General features: G+C 39.3%; 1 long non-coding RNA gene across 2 annotated transcripts in view; it reads left to right on the top strand.

Moving 5' to 3' along the window:
• The window catches only part of LOC123349143, a 208,156-nt gene extending 192,103 nt beyond the window's left edge, over nt 1-16,053 (top strand). For both annotated transcript variants that reach the window (XR_006573394.1, XR_006573393.1), the window contains exon 3: nt 15,952-16,053. This is a non-coding gene — a long non-coding RNA (uncharacterized LOC123349143). The remainder of the gene's footprint in view (nt 1-15,951) is intronic.
• The last annotated feature ends 364 nt before the right edge of the window (nt 16,054-16,417 follow it).

Raw genomic sequence — 16,417 nt, 5'->3', positions numbered from 1 at the left:
TTTTCAAAACTGCATGGCCTTTGTCTAACTGTTCCCGTTGAAGTCAGTGATAAATCACCCATTGGCTTCAATGCAAGCAGTGTTAAGCCAATGCTAAGTGCTTTAGAAAATTCTATTTACTATCCAGTAAATGAAAATTCAGGCAGCAGTTAAACTACCCTTTAATGTTAGACTAGATTTATGAGGAAAGGATCAAAGGCTCTTCAATTAAAATATATATCTAAATGAAGAATCTGTTAAGTGGGGGCGGGGGCGGGGAAGGGAAGGCAAATGCAAATGAATGAAACCAGAATGGTATGGAAAATGTAGTTAAGCAGCTAAAACTTGTTGAATGCCACTAACAGACGGAAGCAGAGAGAAACACCCTACACTGTTATCAGAAATGCTGAGAATAGTATTCGTGCTAATACAGTGGCTCTCAAAAGACCTTAATTTGTATTATCCTCCATTTTACATCACTTACATCTTTCAATGCATGAGGGAAAATAATTATTAGAGCCAACTTATTAGCCTTTGACTCTGTCTATCGTGATTGGAAAAGGTCACCTTCTGTTGGAGAGGAAGAATAGTCTATTTCAAAATTATCCTCTGGCAAAACCCAAGGTCCTTATTGAATTTTATAAACTATTTAAAAAACTTTGTTTTCATGTTAATTGATCTCTGAATCAACTCTCTGGGATGGATTATATCCTGAGATCCTGTCTCCATGCACCACTCAGGTGGTATAAAGGGCCTAGATTCTGTGAACAAATTTCCAGCAGAGACCTGGAACCTGGACCTAGGCCCCGAACCTCTGGCCTCCCTTCTCTGTTGGCACAGGGGACATGGCAGGTATGTGGAGTGGGTGTGACAGACCTCTCAGACACTTGTTCCCCATTTGTTCTACACCAGTGTCAGAATTTAGAACAGCCTGGAAGCAGTTATAATCACACTGGACTAGGGGCTGGAATCTTTTCTGCAACTTCCTCCTGCCCCCCTATTCTGCACTAAGCAGAGCATTGACACAGAAGAGAATCTTCTCCAATTTTGTCTAATAGTTTTCCTTCAACTGTGTGTCTCCATGTCTCCAACATGATTACTGATAAAGGTCTCTAAAGAGTCTGACTTATATAGGTCTATGTATCTATTCAACAGGAATACAAAAGTCTTATCCTAAATTTTAACATGCAAACTAGAAGAATTTCTCCCTGGACAGTCCATTATGATCAAGTAGGATTATATGGGAGAGACATGGGTTTTATTAGAACACTAGAAGTTTATTAAGCGCAATTCACGCCACTAACCTGAGTGATCCTTTCCCTACACTCCAAAAAGGCCTTTGATTGTGTTGTGTGGTCATTACTTTTTTACTGCTGTAAAGTCGGGGAATTTGGACCAAATTTCCTTACTTAGACAAGATTCCGAACAGCCAAGATCCTTATTAAGGATTATTAATCCGACAGTTTTAGCGTGAAACCTGAAGGTAGGCAGGGCTGTCCCTATCTCCATTATTGTTTATTCTGACTATGGTAACTCTCTGGTTCAAAGAATTAACTCCAGCAGTTATAGTAATGGTATAAAAGTCAGAGATATTGATAATCAGAATACACTGTATGCTTGTGACTCATTACTGATGGCCAGTTGTCTCAGCATATTGAAGTGTAATTTTTTTGGAGAAATTTTCTGCATTCAAACTAATTATAATAAGGACTTACCGAGGGTCATTTAGAGGTACATAAAAACAGCGGGCTTCCATTTCAATTAAATATTTAGTACTTGATGGAGCCTTTTAGCTATTAAATTTAAAAAAACCTTCCCTAACTGGAATAACCTAAGTTGCCTATCATTGTTTTCTTGGATAATACTATTAAAATGAGCTTTCCTCCTGTATTAATTGTTACAAGTTCCTCCAGTTACATTTATTTTAAAAACTGCAGCATGATATACTAACATTTATTTGGAAGGCTAGAAGATACAAAAATAAAGGTGATGTCCTTTAGCAGAAAACAACTTTTGTTCTAATGTAAATAAGATGAATTCCTGTGAAGTGACTGGAGCTGTGCCATTTACATGAGCAAAAATTGTTGCCTTCACTGATGATTTGGCACTTCCAAACTCTTAGTTCTTTACTGTTTGACGGCACAATTGAGCTAGTTAGCTGCCTGATGGAGGGCTGACCCCTGCAGATTTCTGCAGAACCAACAGGAATCTCAGGCTTCTCCCTTGAATTTATCCCTTTTCTTCCAGGGTCTAAATTTATCCCCTTGGTAATAATTAACTCATGTTACTTGCCATACAATGATTATATAGGCAAGGGCTGCTACCATTCTTAGGCCTGGTCTACACTGGGGGGGGGTGTCGAACTAAGGTACGCAACTTCAGCTACATGAATAGCTTACCCGTCCTCACGGCGCCGGATCGACGTCCGCGGCTCCCCCGTCGACTCCGCCACCGCTGTTTGCGGTGGTGGAGTTCCGGAGTCGACGGGAGCGCGTTCGGAGTTCGATATATCGCGTCTAGATGAGATGCGATATATCGAACTCCGAGAAGTCGATTGCTACCCGCCGATCCGGGCAGGTAGTATGGACGTACGCTAATATACCTTCCATTACTTGCCTTTCTTTTGAAGCAATACATTGTTTCCCCTGGGAGATGGCTGCTTTGGCACAAAGCCTGAGCCTTCATGTTTACAAGCTTACAGGACATCTTCAACGAAGCTGTGCACTAAACAACCAGAAGTTAAGAAGAGTATCAAGTAAAACATTAGCAATCTGCACAAGGTACTTGTTTGCTTCCTCCAATAGAGCCAAATTCTGCCGACCTTTTGAAACCCCATTGATCTCTGTGGAAGTTGATCTTTAAACAATATTTTTCTCAACAATCATGGGCCACCTGCTGTTTTTTAACACAATAAGTTTAAATTATTACACAGGTTAAAAGAAAAATGGACCCCCCCACCCATCCCTCCAACCTCTGGAACTTCTTGTTTACTTTCTTGGATGAAGATGCTTTTTACTATTTGCAGTAATAATAGTTTTTTCACCAAGACACCTTCAGCCAGTGGAATTCTCCATTGAAAATACTGGTGACTCTCTCCTCACAATATGTTTAGTTCAAGAGCTCACTACCTTTCATCCTGGTGCACCAGAGTCTGAAACCTTCTTCTGTCTCACAGAAGAGTTTGATAGCCTCCAGTTCTTGATCTGTAGATCTGGTGGCCTCAAATTTGTTCTGTAGTGAACATTTGTCTACAACACAAAAAGAGCAAAAATTTGACATGATCAAAAAGGCCTAGGGCTGGAATGTTGCAGGTCAGGGCTGAGCAGTCTTGGCAGACATTTATGGTAATGCTTGCAAAGAAACTACCAGAGGAGCATTGTGCTATCGGCTTCTCTCACTTCTGAGAAATAAAATTCACTTGGCCAAACTTTCTGCTCTCAATTGCACCAGTAAACTCAATTGCAATCAACGAGCTAAAGTTAAAACATTGTCTGGCAGAAGTACATCCAGGATTCTGTAGTCCAACAGAGAAGGAGTGGCGCCAAAGAGGCCAAGGTAGTGTTGGCATTGCCAACACCTGCATTTCATTCTGTATGCAAAGATTGCGGTGTCAGCTATAATTTAATACTTTGACTTTTTGGCAAAAAAAATAAAAAATAAATCAGAAGGTTCTGCATTCCTGAGGCAGGATTTTGTTCGTTTTAGGAGCAAACATCCCCTTTTGCCAACACTGCGAATGCTCTCCCTGTCTCGCAGCCTTTTGTCCTTTCGCAACTGCATTGCACAGCAGATGAGTTTCCTGTAAAGTGACAAAGAATGCAAGTCTCTGGTGTAATTTACATAGCAGATTTCAGGTCTGCACTTTTAGTCTAGGCAAACATCTGAACTTCCATAGATGAAAAAACGCTTGCAGAATTGGTCCCTTAATTGACAGTGAAATAATTAAGTAGATGGTACTTAAACTGGGTTTTTTCTTTTTTTAATTATTTCACACTGCACTTCATTTAATTAGGCCTCTTTAAACATACTTGTGGGTAAAGCGTGCGTTTGTGGTTTGAATAGATAAAGAGTGAGAGATCACATAGAATAACCATAGTTCTCTTCAGTTTTATTCTCTTCAAATATAGATGCATTTGAAAGGTCAGAACTTCATTTAACCTAGACTGATTTTAATCTGCCTTGTTTAAGGGGCAGAGCTATTCTGCACTCACCCAGTAACAATCTAGGGATGTAATCATGCCTAAAAGAGCCTCCTTTCTGCATCCACTTGTGCCAGGTGGGTAGTCCATATGAGTAGCAGACTTCCACCCCTCTCCACTATGTTGACTCAGCTATGCTGGATGGTGTGTTGGGCAAAGCTGGCAGAATAACCCCATGATCCAGTCTTCTATAATTATATACTGATGTAGGTGACCGATTTAAGCCATTGCTACTAAACTTTAATGAAACTACTTTCATCATTGCTTGATGTGTACTGGCCTGCAGAGCAAGAAGCTTTCAGAATTAACCCTAAATAAATACTTTTGTTATTACTGGGGGCTGTCTAAATAATAAAATCAGAGCTGTTTGTACTGAATGCTGCCTCAATATGCACACATTGGTATGCATTTGCTTCTGTTTAAACAAATATCACAGCAAACACTTAATACACTTGGTATAATATAACAGAATGTTAGAGATTTGAAATCTCCTTTCCCCATTTACTATAGAACTAATAGGTTTTGCCTTTGGCATGAAAAAAGGAAAAAAATTTAAGGATTGAAGTGAATAGGCTGGTCTTTATCAGAACGGAAAATCAGTGTTAAGTTTTCATTTGAGATTTATCGTCACTAAATATACAGAGTATTGTTACTATATTTATCTTATTTTTGTATTGCTGGTATTGGAAAGGATCTAATGTAAATATTTATCAGCTCTAAAAAAACCTTTGAAATTATTAGTATTTAAAAAAAGCTATCCTGCTTTTGAAAATAATCTGATTAAATTGAACAGAGTCTAAAGAGTTAGGAAAAGCAAAGCAATTCAGTAGGGAAATAACTTGTATAACTAGACAATATTTTAATAGAACAGGACTATTTCCTGGAGCATAGAATTCTTGCAGAGTATTTCGAACAGTTGAACTCACAACAGGAAGTAATTTGCTGTTGAAAATAAGATCACATGACAGACACTGCCTATACTGATAAAAGCGTAAATACATCACTTGGTAAAATTGATATGTGTAGTCTAGTTAATGTAAAGGCATCAGGGAAATTTAATGACAGTGCATGTTTTAAATTAGTTTGCAGTCTTAGATACATGCTGAAATACCGTGTCCAGTTCTGGTGTCCACAATTTAAGAAGGATGTGGAGAAATTGGAGAGGTTTCAGATAAGAGCCAGGAGAATGAGTAAAAGATTAAAAAGTATGCCTTATAGTGATAGATTAAGCTCTTTGAGTCTATTTAGTTTACCAAAGGGAAACTTAAGAGTGACTTGATTAAAACTATAGGTACCTAAATGGGGGACAAATGTTTGATAATGGGATCTTCAAAGTAGCAGAAAAAGGTATAATATGATCTGAAGGCTGGAAGTTGAATCTAGACAAATTCAGACTGGAAATAAAGTATAGATTTTTAACAGTGAGGGTAATTAACCACTGGAACAATTTACCAAGGGTCCTGGTGGATTCTCCATCACTGGCAACTTTAAAATCAAGATTGGATATTTTTTCTCAAACATCTACTCTTGGACTTATTTTGGGGAAGTTCTATGGGCTGCGTTAGATAGGAAATCAGACTAGATTATCACAATGGTCCCTTCCATCCTTGGAATCTATAACTCAATTAAACAAAAGAAGTTTCTTGATGCTTCAGCTATCAAATTATAATTTACAATCTAAATATTAATAAAACCTCTACTGCATAAAAAATGTTTTAATGGTCTAAATAAGTTTTAAAAACCTCCAGATAGTTAGCAGATGTTATAAATGCATTTGATCTCAACAAATTCATACAAGGGCTTGAGGCGAAATTAGAAACTATTTAATTTTCATTTGAACCATAGTGACGTGACTTATTTAGATTAGTTATACATAGAGTGGCCATTATTATGTAAAAGTAGGTCCATAATTCTGGAAAAATTGTATTTGTAATTGTATAAATTAGTAATGAGTGTCTATTTTAACTGACTAAGCAAAGGCCTATTCCTGGTCTCAATGAAGTCAATTGGAATTTGGTATAAAAGTGAATGGGACAGCACTGGGCCTATGTTCTGGAGCTCTTTTGTATTTGTATATTGTGTTATGATTGGCTACAGATTGGTTTCTTGGATGGTTAAACTGTAAATGTTAAATCAAAACAGCTTCACAGTCCTTAAAGAACAGCAATTAGTGGTTGCAGTGTGAGATGATTGGCTGTTCTCACTGGAGTCTGAAGATTTGCCATATTTGACTGACTTTGTTTCTGAAGTTCACCCCTTGGCTATGGTCCCCAAGGGCACTGTCCACCTGCAGAGACTAACCAGAGCTCTATCTGAGCCCCCTACAGTGGGGCTACAGGTATGTCACATCAGTTCTATGCTACCTAGGATGCTTGGCTGCTTTTCAGTCCCTTAGCACCACTATAACAGTTCAAAACAACTAGATTCTAGCATAGAAGCTAGTTCAAAATGTACACAATGGAGTTACTTCAATCTCTGATCACATATGCTCATGTGTAGATGGGACTCTCATTAAGAGGAAGGTTATTATTAAAATGAATTTATTTCAAATTCTATTGATCAGAGCAGTTAACTTCCAGTTCTTCTCCAAAAGTAAAGCCTTTTAGAATAACCTCCTTTAATAGTAATATGCTAGAATTGACAACAGTTGTTTACTTGTTTAGCATGTAATACTTAACAGTTTGTGCATATTCATGGAAAAAGCACAGGAAAAATGATGATGTAAGAGCTACTTTAGCTGCAGGGCAATCTCATACGCACTGGCAATTTAAGTGAGTATTACACAACTATTCACTTTGCTTTTAAAGGGGAAAAATCAGTTACCAAAGCAACTATTGCATTGTGTGCTACTAATGCTATTTTTGAGGTAAAGAACATCATAAAGGTGCACACATAAATATGCTTTAGGAACTCTCGTACTTTTCACAATTGGAAGAAAAAGCTCTATTATAAATAAACTTTTTAAAAAATCTAGACCTTCTTGCTAACTGTTCTGAATTATATTTTGCTAACCAGTTTTCATCCCCATTTTTTGTTTGAGGCTATACGGTGGTAATGGATAAGACAAATTTGAGTTTAGATATAGAGGTATATTCATATGTGCATAGGGTGACCAGATGTCCTGATTTTATAGGGACAGTCCCAATTTTTTGGGTCTTTGTCTTATATAGGAAACTATTACCCCTCACCCCGTCCCAATTTTTCACACTTGCTGTCTGGTCACCCTATATGTACGCATTTCTGAGCACTCTAGCATTGTGTATATATCAAGTAGCATTAGCAGCTCTGGGGGTGCACTAAGCATTGCTGCATTTTATATAATTACTGAAGAAGTCTCCAAATAAATACAAGTGGATGACTATTAGCTGAACAGATAAAAAAAGTGCCTTCCTATCATTACTTGTAAATGTTCAAAGCAAAATGTGTTCATTCCTTGCCATAAAGCAAATGCTAATGGTGGTGTGTCACAGTTGAAGATAATATCACATGACATAAGTTACAGTAGATCGCTTCTGTCCTAAACACAGTCATGACCTAGTTGCAGAACTTGGAAATGCTTGTTATTACTTTGTCAGTGGCAGTCCAAAGGGCAGAGGAAGACATGCAGTTTAAGGAGAACTGGATTTTATTAATCAAACTTCATCTCATTCTGTTAATAGCTTGTCCATGAGCAGATTGTGATTTCCTTGCAAATACTTTGGAATAACAATTAGATTCAAGACATAATTTGTGAAAATACCTTGGTCTGTAGCTCATTGTAAGCCGTATATTGTGAATGTTCACTGTCAAACTGAGTTGTTTTTGATTGGACACATACATCAGGTGATATTATTTTCTTCCTTGATTGGAGGAATGTAATACTTAGAATCAGGTTTCTTGTGCCAAGTCTCATTATCATGAGTCTGAAATTCCCTTTCTGTTAAACGTTCTGCTAATTCTGCTTAAAATGTACTGTTTCTGTGAGCCTTTTTACCAACAAACCCATTTACTAGATTCTTTGCAGTATTGATTCCACCCTTCAGTTACCTGCATGACCAGCTTTACTCAAGTGGTTAGTCCTACTGAAGTCAATGGGACTACTCAGTGGCACACATAGCTGTATGCACATGATGCACAGTGTGTACCATTGGCAGGGGCAGGGCTACCTGGGGGGCAAAAATGGCAGTTTTGCCCCAGACGCTCCCTTTGAGAGGGTCCCCAAAATGAGTGACATTGCGACCTGGTGCACTGATTTGCAACACTACTCACTGACATTTGGCCTGGTGGTCCCTCCATCATTGTGGAATTGGTGGATGGGCCAAACCTGAGTTGTGCCATGCTAATTAAAATGAGAGTGGTTTAGTTGTGCTTACCATGTGGAAAACCTCTGGAGCTGCCCCTGGGACTACTCACAAAAGTAAAATTACTCGTGTGCTTATGTGGTTGGAGGATTGGGCCCAGAATGAGCACAAAAGAGGCTCAACACTAAAGCAAGTTTATAAAAAAAATATCATCTATGAATAGCTCTGGAAACTTTTTTTTGGCAGTATTTGCCCGGCTCTGAGCCACAGGTCTGGTGTAAATGAGCGTGGCTGCATTGAAGTCAGTTGAGCCATGCCCATTCAGACTAGCTGATGAGCTGGCCCTTTCATGTTTAAGATTCATTGACCGGGGTGGTGTTATTAATAGAAAAAATATTTGGCCAATATTCATGTTCGATGAATAACAGCAAAAATCAGTAAATACGTTATTCATCTAATAGTATTCAGCCAGCTCCGCTTGTGTGCCTCTATCGGCATCATGTGCACTTGAGTCAAGTCATTTCATTTCCCCGTGCCTCAGTTTCCCCAACTGTAAAATGGTGGTAATGATAATGACCTCTTTGTAAAGCACTTTGAGATCTACTGATGAAAAGTGCTAATAAGAACTAGGTATTATTATTATACAGCACAGGTAGGCTTCTATAGTGTAGTATGGAGGGGAACATAAGAACAGCCGTACAGGTCAGACCAAAGGTCCATCTAGCCCAGTATCTGTCTACCGACAGTGGCCAATGCCAGGTGCCCCAGAGGGAGTGAACCTAACAGGCAATGATCAAGTGATCTCTCTCCTGCCATCCATCTCCATCCTCTGACGAACAGAGGCTAGGGACACCATTCTTTACCCATCCTGGCTAATAGCCATTTATGGACTTAACCACCATGAATTTATCCAGTTCTCTTTTAAACACTGTTATAGTCCTAGCCTTCACAACCTCCTCAGGTAAGGAGTTCCACAAGTTGACTGTGCGCTGCGTCAAGAAGAACTTCCTTTTATTTGTTTTAAACCTGCTGCCTATTAATTTCATTTGGTGACCCCTAGTTCTTGTATTATGGGAATAAGTAAATAACTTTTCCTTATCCACTTTCTCAACATCACTCATGATTTTATATACCTCTATCATATCCCCCCCTTAGTCTCCTCTTTTCCAAGCTGAAGAGTCCTAGCCTCTTTAATCTTTCCTCATATGGGACCCTCTCCAAACCCCTAATCATTTTAGTTGCCCTTTTCTGAACCTTTTCTAGTGCTAGAATATCTTTTTTGAGGTGAGGAGACCGCATCTGTACACAGTATTCAAGATGTGGGCGTACCATGGAGTTATATAAGGGCAATAATATATTCTCAGTCTTATTCTCTATCCCCTTTTTAATGTTTCCTAACATCCTGTTTGCTTTTTTGACCGCCTCTGCACACTGCGTGGACATCTTCAGAGAACTATCCACGATGACTCCAAGATCTTTTTCCTGACTCGTTGTAGCTAAATTAGCCCCCATCATATTCTATGTATAGTTGGGGTTATTTTTTCCAGCGTGCATTACTTTACATTTATCCGCATTAAATTTCATTTGCCATTTTGTTGCCTAATCACTTAGTTTTGTGAGATCTTTTTGAAGTTCTTCACAATCTGCTTTGGTCTTAACTATCTTGAGTAGTTTAGTATCATCTGCAAACTTTGCCACCTCACTGTTTACCCCTTTCTCCAGATCATTTATGAATAAATTGAATAGGATTGGTCCTAGGACTGACCCTTGGGGAACACCACTAGTTACCCCTCTCCATTCTGAGAATTTACCATTAATTCCTACCCTTTGTTCCCTGTCTTTTAACCAGTTCTCAGTCCCTGAAAGGACCTTCCCTTTTATCCCATGACAGCTTAATTTACATAAGAGCCTTTGGTGAGGGACCTTGTCAAAGGCTTTCTGGAAATCTAAGTACACTATGTCCACCGGATCCCTCTTGTCTACATGTTTGTTGACCCCTTCAAAGAACTCTAATAGATTAGTAAGACACGATTTCCCTTTACAGAAACCATGTTGACTATTGCTCAACCAGTTTGTTTTTCTATGTGTCTGACAATTTTATTCTTAACTATTGTTTCGACTAATTTGCCTGGTACCGACGTTAGACTTACCGGTCTGTAATTGCCGGGATCACCCCTAGAGCCCTTTTAAAATATTGGCGTTACATTAGCTAACTTCCAGTCATTGGGTACTGAAGCCGATTTAAAGGACAGGTTACAAACCTTAGTTAATAGTTCCGCAACTTCACAGATGAGTTCTTTCAGAACTCTTGGGTGAATGCCATCGGGTCCCGGTGACTTGTTAATGTTGAGTTTATCAATTAATTCCAAAACCTCCTCTAGTGACACTTCAATCTGTGACAGTTCCTCAGATTTGTCACCTACAAAAGCCAGCTCAGGTTTGGGAATCTCCCTAACATCCTCAGCCATGAAGACTGAAGCAAAGAATCCATTTAGTTTCTCCGCAATGACTTTATCGTCTTTAAGCGCTCCTTTTGTATTTCGATCGTCAAGGGGCCCCACTGGTTGTTTAGCAGGCTTCCTGCTTCTGATGTACTTAAAAAACATTTTGTTATTACCTTTGGAGTTTTTGGCTAGCCATTCTTCAAACTCCTCTTTAGCTTTTCTTATTACACTCTTGCACTTAATTTGGCAGTGTTTATGCTCCTTTCTATTTGCCTAACATCTGGCTCATTGTGTGTGTATTCCTTGTATCTGAATCCTGCAGACCACTTCAGGAGAACTTCTTTTTCTCGAATGAAGATTAGACTTCCTGGGAACTAAGTAACCAAAGCTCATCAAATGTTCTGCTGCATCTCTGTAAACTGTAGAAATCAAATATTACACTTCTGCAGAAAATCAGTGAGGCCTTTTAAGTTATTTAATGATTTTAAATTTGTAATGTTAGAAACAGATGCATTTTAAAAAAAAAAACCAACCAGATAATGTATAGATGCTTGCAAAGCCCTAAAGAGGTGAAAAAATTGCATCTGTTTTAGTTTCTCTTTACTCTTTAAGTGCATAGTAAGCACTTTTCCTGGCTCCCTCTGCTGGCTATGAGGCTGGCTTGGCTTTCTTTCAGTATGATACTACTTTTGCTGATTAAAATAGCTACAGTAGCTCTGTGTCTTTCTCTTTCTCCTTTCCCCCGTTCTTTGAATTTTTTGCTTAATTACACAATTGTCTTCATGACTGATTCTACTTTTGCAGTATATGAGTCACATTAAGAAATGAAACTGTATTTTTTTTAAAAGCAATCAATCACACACTGCATTGAGGAAAAGGAGAAAGAGAAGGGAGGGAGAAGCAGCTGAGTTATTAAGGAGCTATGGCCATTGAGAACTAACTTTTGAAAAAATTTAAAAGAAAATAACTGTTAAAAAATGGCTAACACATGCTCTGGTCATGTTGTTTTTATTTGTTTTTGTTCAGTACAATGTCTATTTTCTCATCACCGTGGATGTGATTTCTTGTATCTGTCTTAGAATAACATAGCACTTTTCATCTCTAAAACACTTAGCAAATATGAACTGATTAATTCTGATAATTCCCCTGTGAACTAAATAAGAAAAGAATATCTCCATTTTACAGATGAGAATGCTAATCTAGGGAGGGTCAGTGACTTTCCCAAGGCCAAAAAACCCTCCGTCAAAATAAATAATAATAATTTTCACATCAGCAGAAGCCCAGTTTGTTATTTGCAAAGTTGCTTGTGTAATTGCACACTTTGTGTCTAACTGGCCATATGCACATGCAAATATGAAGGTTGCATGCACAGTTCTTGTAATTGCAATTGCAAAATAGCAGTCCCTATTTATCTTTTAGATTTGTAATCTAAAAGATGAGATGTAACAGGTGGATGAAACAGACAAGTGGCAGTGATGATCAGGTAAGGGTCATGGGGTTACAAAAAATGTGTACAATTCTTAGCCAGTCAGGAACAGTCATCACAACTGGCCATCTTCCTACTCAGTATCAGGTTGCAGTTTTCAGTATGCACTACAGAAACAGTGAATTTTGAAAAATAACTTGAAGGAAGATAAAATTGTTGTCACTTTGTGGCTTTTGACTTAATTTTCCCCTGGTAATGTGAAAATCAGGCCCTTTATGTCAGGAACAATGTTAATTTATTACTACGAATATTGTGCTCAAATGTCAAATTTAGGTGCCTAACGTTATCATAAGTAACTTTTGGGTGCGATTTTCAAAAACATTGGCCTAACTCGTGGACTTTTTTGAGGACTTTTACAAATCTCATCCTACATACCTGAATATAGAATTTAGGCATGGATTCTAGATGCCAGTTTGAAAACTGGGGGGAAGGTAGGGGCGGTGGGAATTAGGAATTTAGGAGCCTAAGTTTAGGCTATTCTTGAAAATCTTTGGGCTTGTAATAATATACTTTGAGCATGAAATTTTCAAAAGCACCTAAGTTTCTTAGGAGCCTAAATCCTAGTGGAATTGCATTTTCCCCAGCTCAATTTTGAAGGAGAGGACATGTTCCCTCATGTATGCCTAATAGTCACATTTACTGGGTATTTTGCTTCTTGGATCACTTCCATGCCCTTCAGCATGGAGGATGACTTCTTAGCCTCTGTAACAAGGCCTCCTGAAATTAGAATGAGAGTCACATGCTTACTGACATTTGTGTACAAAGAATGATTTCAATACATGTCTTGGAATTAGAGTAATTTCCAGTGTGATCCCTCAAAATAGATCATGAAAATTGAAGTTTTGGGGGCCAAATTAATCATTGGTGTAATTCCATTACATAAATTGTTACACCAAGGATGAATTATTTATTATTACTATCACCACAAATATTTCAGTGCGTGGTAGATGGTATCTGGGTGCCTTTTACCTCACACATTTGGAATTTCCTGTGAGTACTCTTTCTTGAGGAGTTACTGCAGTTTCTATGGCCAGGGAAGTAGGAGCCTATTTACTTTTGTTGATGGAAACGTAGGACCTGGTTGTCATTTACACTTAGGCCCCTTTACACCATCCTGGCAATATGAAACTTACCAAAAAGGCGTAGAACAAGTATGAATAAATTGAGGCTGGACATAAAAGATGTTGACATCTGACTGTGCTTCTGTTCCCTTGACTGTACTTAGAGATTGGGGTTGGGATTTTCAGAGCTGTGCAGGGGATTTAGCCACATATCTTCCATTAGAATGAATAGAAGGAACACAATCTGTTAACTAATGGAAGACATGTGGCCAATTCCTTTGCACTGCTTTGAACATCTCAACCTATTAGCATTGCTGATGGAAACAAGATGGCTGGAAGAAATAAGCAGGGAGTATGAATAGGAGACCATAGTGAAGCCCATAGTGTATTAAGAGTGTGTGTGTGTGTGTGTGCGCGAGAGAGAGAGATTTTGCTATGACTGGTAAGAGGCTTAATAGCTTCTCATCTATTAAGTTTTCCTTTGGAAAGGAGGATCTTTCAAATATTAAAACACATATCATTACATTTCATGTGCTTTTTCATACTCTTCATGCATTTTGTCTTTGATAGATTTGTCTTTTCACCAAGGCTCCACATGTGACAGATTATATCTACGTATCATCCTGCCATTTAATCTGAATCAAAGGGAATAGCTTATCTAATGTGACAGGTACAGTCATCTGTTGTCAAAGCTGTGACAGTGCTGACCAGGATTATTTGGATGAATGGTCATCTTGATGTTGCAATATGGAAGGTGTGGACTTTGTGAATAAACTGGAATAGCACAGAGAGATGGACTGCCACTAAAGTAGAAATGATGAGATAGACTGGATGCTAATGTAATATATAAAGACATCAGAAACTGACTAGGAGTATTAGGATAAAGAGTTTGGGGATGTTGGTGAGCGTAATGGAGGATGTATGAAATATATACTTGAACAATCTAGGAGAGGTTATTTGGAATAAAGTAGAAAGCAAGTACTTTTTTTTAATGCAAGTAGGTCATACATCTTTCCTTAGCACTGCAGTGATTTCAGTTACCCTAAAATGTGTTGGGCTACTGATAATGGAATCTTTCACTGATAAGACTCAACATGTATATTCCTGGAGGCAACATCCAACTGATGGAACACTCAAGAGGAATATAAATTTTCCTAAACATATTCCTAAGCAAATGAGCTGAGCATGAAAATAATTTAAAACTGATTTGATATCTTGGCCGTGGTGGGCTCATCACTGTTAGGTGTGAAACACCTATGAGACTGCAGTGGCTACAATGAAATTTATGAAAATTAGCAGGTAGGGCTGGGATTTTCAAAGGAGCCTGAAGGTGCTCAGATTCCAGGGAAATTGAATGGAAGTTGGGCACCCACGTTTATTGGGCTCCTTCAAGAACCCAAGTGTAGAAAAAAGTATGGGACTATTCAGAGCCCTAAATCACGTATCTGACCTGGGTGTAAAACACCCAGTTGTCTGCATTTGGAATTATGAATGTGGATCAGAGGCAGAAGGGAATGGAGAAGAGGATGAATGAAACCTTCTGGGAGAGGACTGAAGAGAAGCAGAAAACATAAACAGCACTGTAAAATGTTGAGGGAGGCGAGCAGCATGTCCCCTTTAATACCCTGTAGTGATTGTACATATCAACAATGAAGATGGTAGATGAAGGGACTCAGGGGCGGCTCCAGGCACCAGTGCACCAAGCACATGCCTGGGGCGGCAAGCCGCAGGGGGCGGCCTGCCGGTTGCTGTGAGGGCGGCAGTCAGGCTGCCTTCGGCGGCGTTTCTGCAGGAGGTCCACCAGTCCCGCGGTTTCGGCGGTAATTCGGCAGCGGATACGCCGAAGGCGCGGGACCGGCGGACCTCCTGCAGACATGCCGCCAAATCCGCGTTACCAGCGGACCTCCCACAGGCACACCGCCAAAAGCTGCCTGACTGCCATGCTTGGGGTGGCAAAATACATAGAGCCACTCCTGAAGGGACTGAACATTCCAGGGAGTAGCTTTATGGATCGGCTACACAGTAGTGGAAGAGGCAGTGGGTCACGTGACTGTGGCAGTGTTGTCAACTATCCCAGTTTTACCATATTTTATTACATTAAATGCTTTTCTTAAAGCCCCAGCTCCTGAAATTATGTGAACACAATCATAGAGTTAAGGCCAGAAGGGACCACCAGATCTTCCAGTCTGACCTTCTGTATATCACAAGTCAAATATGTGAAAACCTCAGCTTTAATTAAAAAAAAAAAAAGGTAAATTTCTAGCTCTCAAGGTTGCAGAGGAAAACCTTGAAAATGTGACCCAAATGCACCCTGAAGGCTCAAAAGCCAGAAGGCAAATAAGAACCCTACATGTATTATGTTTTGTTTTGCTTAAAAATCACAAGATTAAAAAGAACAACCTCAAAATCGTGGGGTGTGTGACCCATGAGTTTTGAATGCTTGGTTTGCAATACAGCTGCGAGAGCTCTGTCCAAATGGTATTTTCTGTTTCTTTCCCAAAGGCAGCAGCAGGATGGAAGGCTGCCGAGATCGTCATGGTGGCTCCTGCAGTCACAAGGATGGCTACAGGGCACTTACAGACATGGTGCTGCCAGAGATCTTTGTAAGTTAACGTTGAATTCATGCTCAAATGTTCCAACGTTATGTGAATATTACCCAGATCACTATGGAAAGTGATCTCCTCTGGCTCTGCCTAGCCACTTCCCTCAAACTGTGTTGCCCAAATGTTATGTGGAGCAGCTGCCATTGTTGTGTAAAGAGGTGGAGTGTGGCTACAGAGGCCAAATATCGTTCTCCATTTTGGAAGGCAGGGTTCTGGACTCCAGGAAGCTGCAGGCTGCAGCCAACACCAGGTTGTTGTGGTGGTTGTGATTGGTATGTAGTGTTTAAATAAATATAATGTACTTAAATTCAAGATCTTCATGCCTTCATAAGGAGAAAACCACAAACAGTCAGTGCTTACATGTA

This window comes from Mauremys mutica, chromosome 14 (assembly GCF_020497125.1).
Source record: "Mauremys mutica isolate MM-2020 ecotype Southern chromosome 14, ASM2049712v1, whole genome shotgun sequence".
Classification (NCBI taxonomy): Eukaryota; Metazoa; Chordata; order Testudines; family Geoemydidae; genus Mauremys; species Mauremys mutica.
Note: the sequence above shows the minus strand (reverse complement) of the source record. Positions and strands in the feature narration are given on the sequence as shown.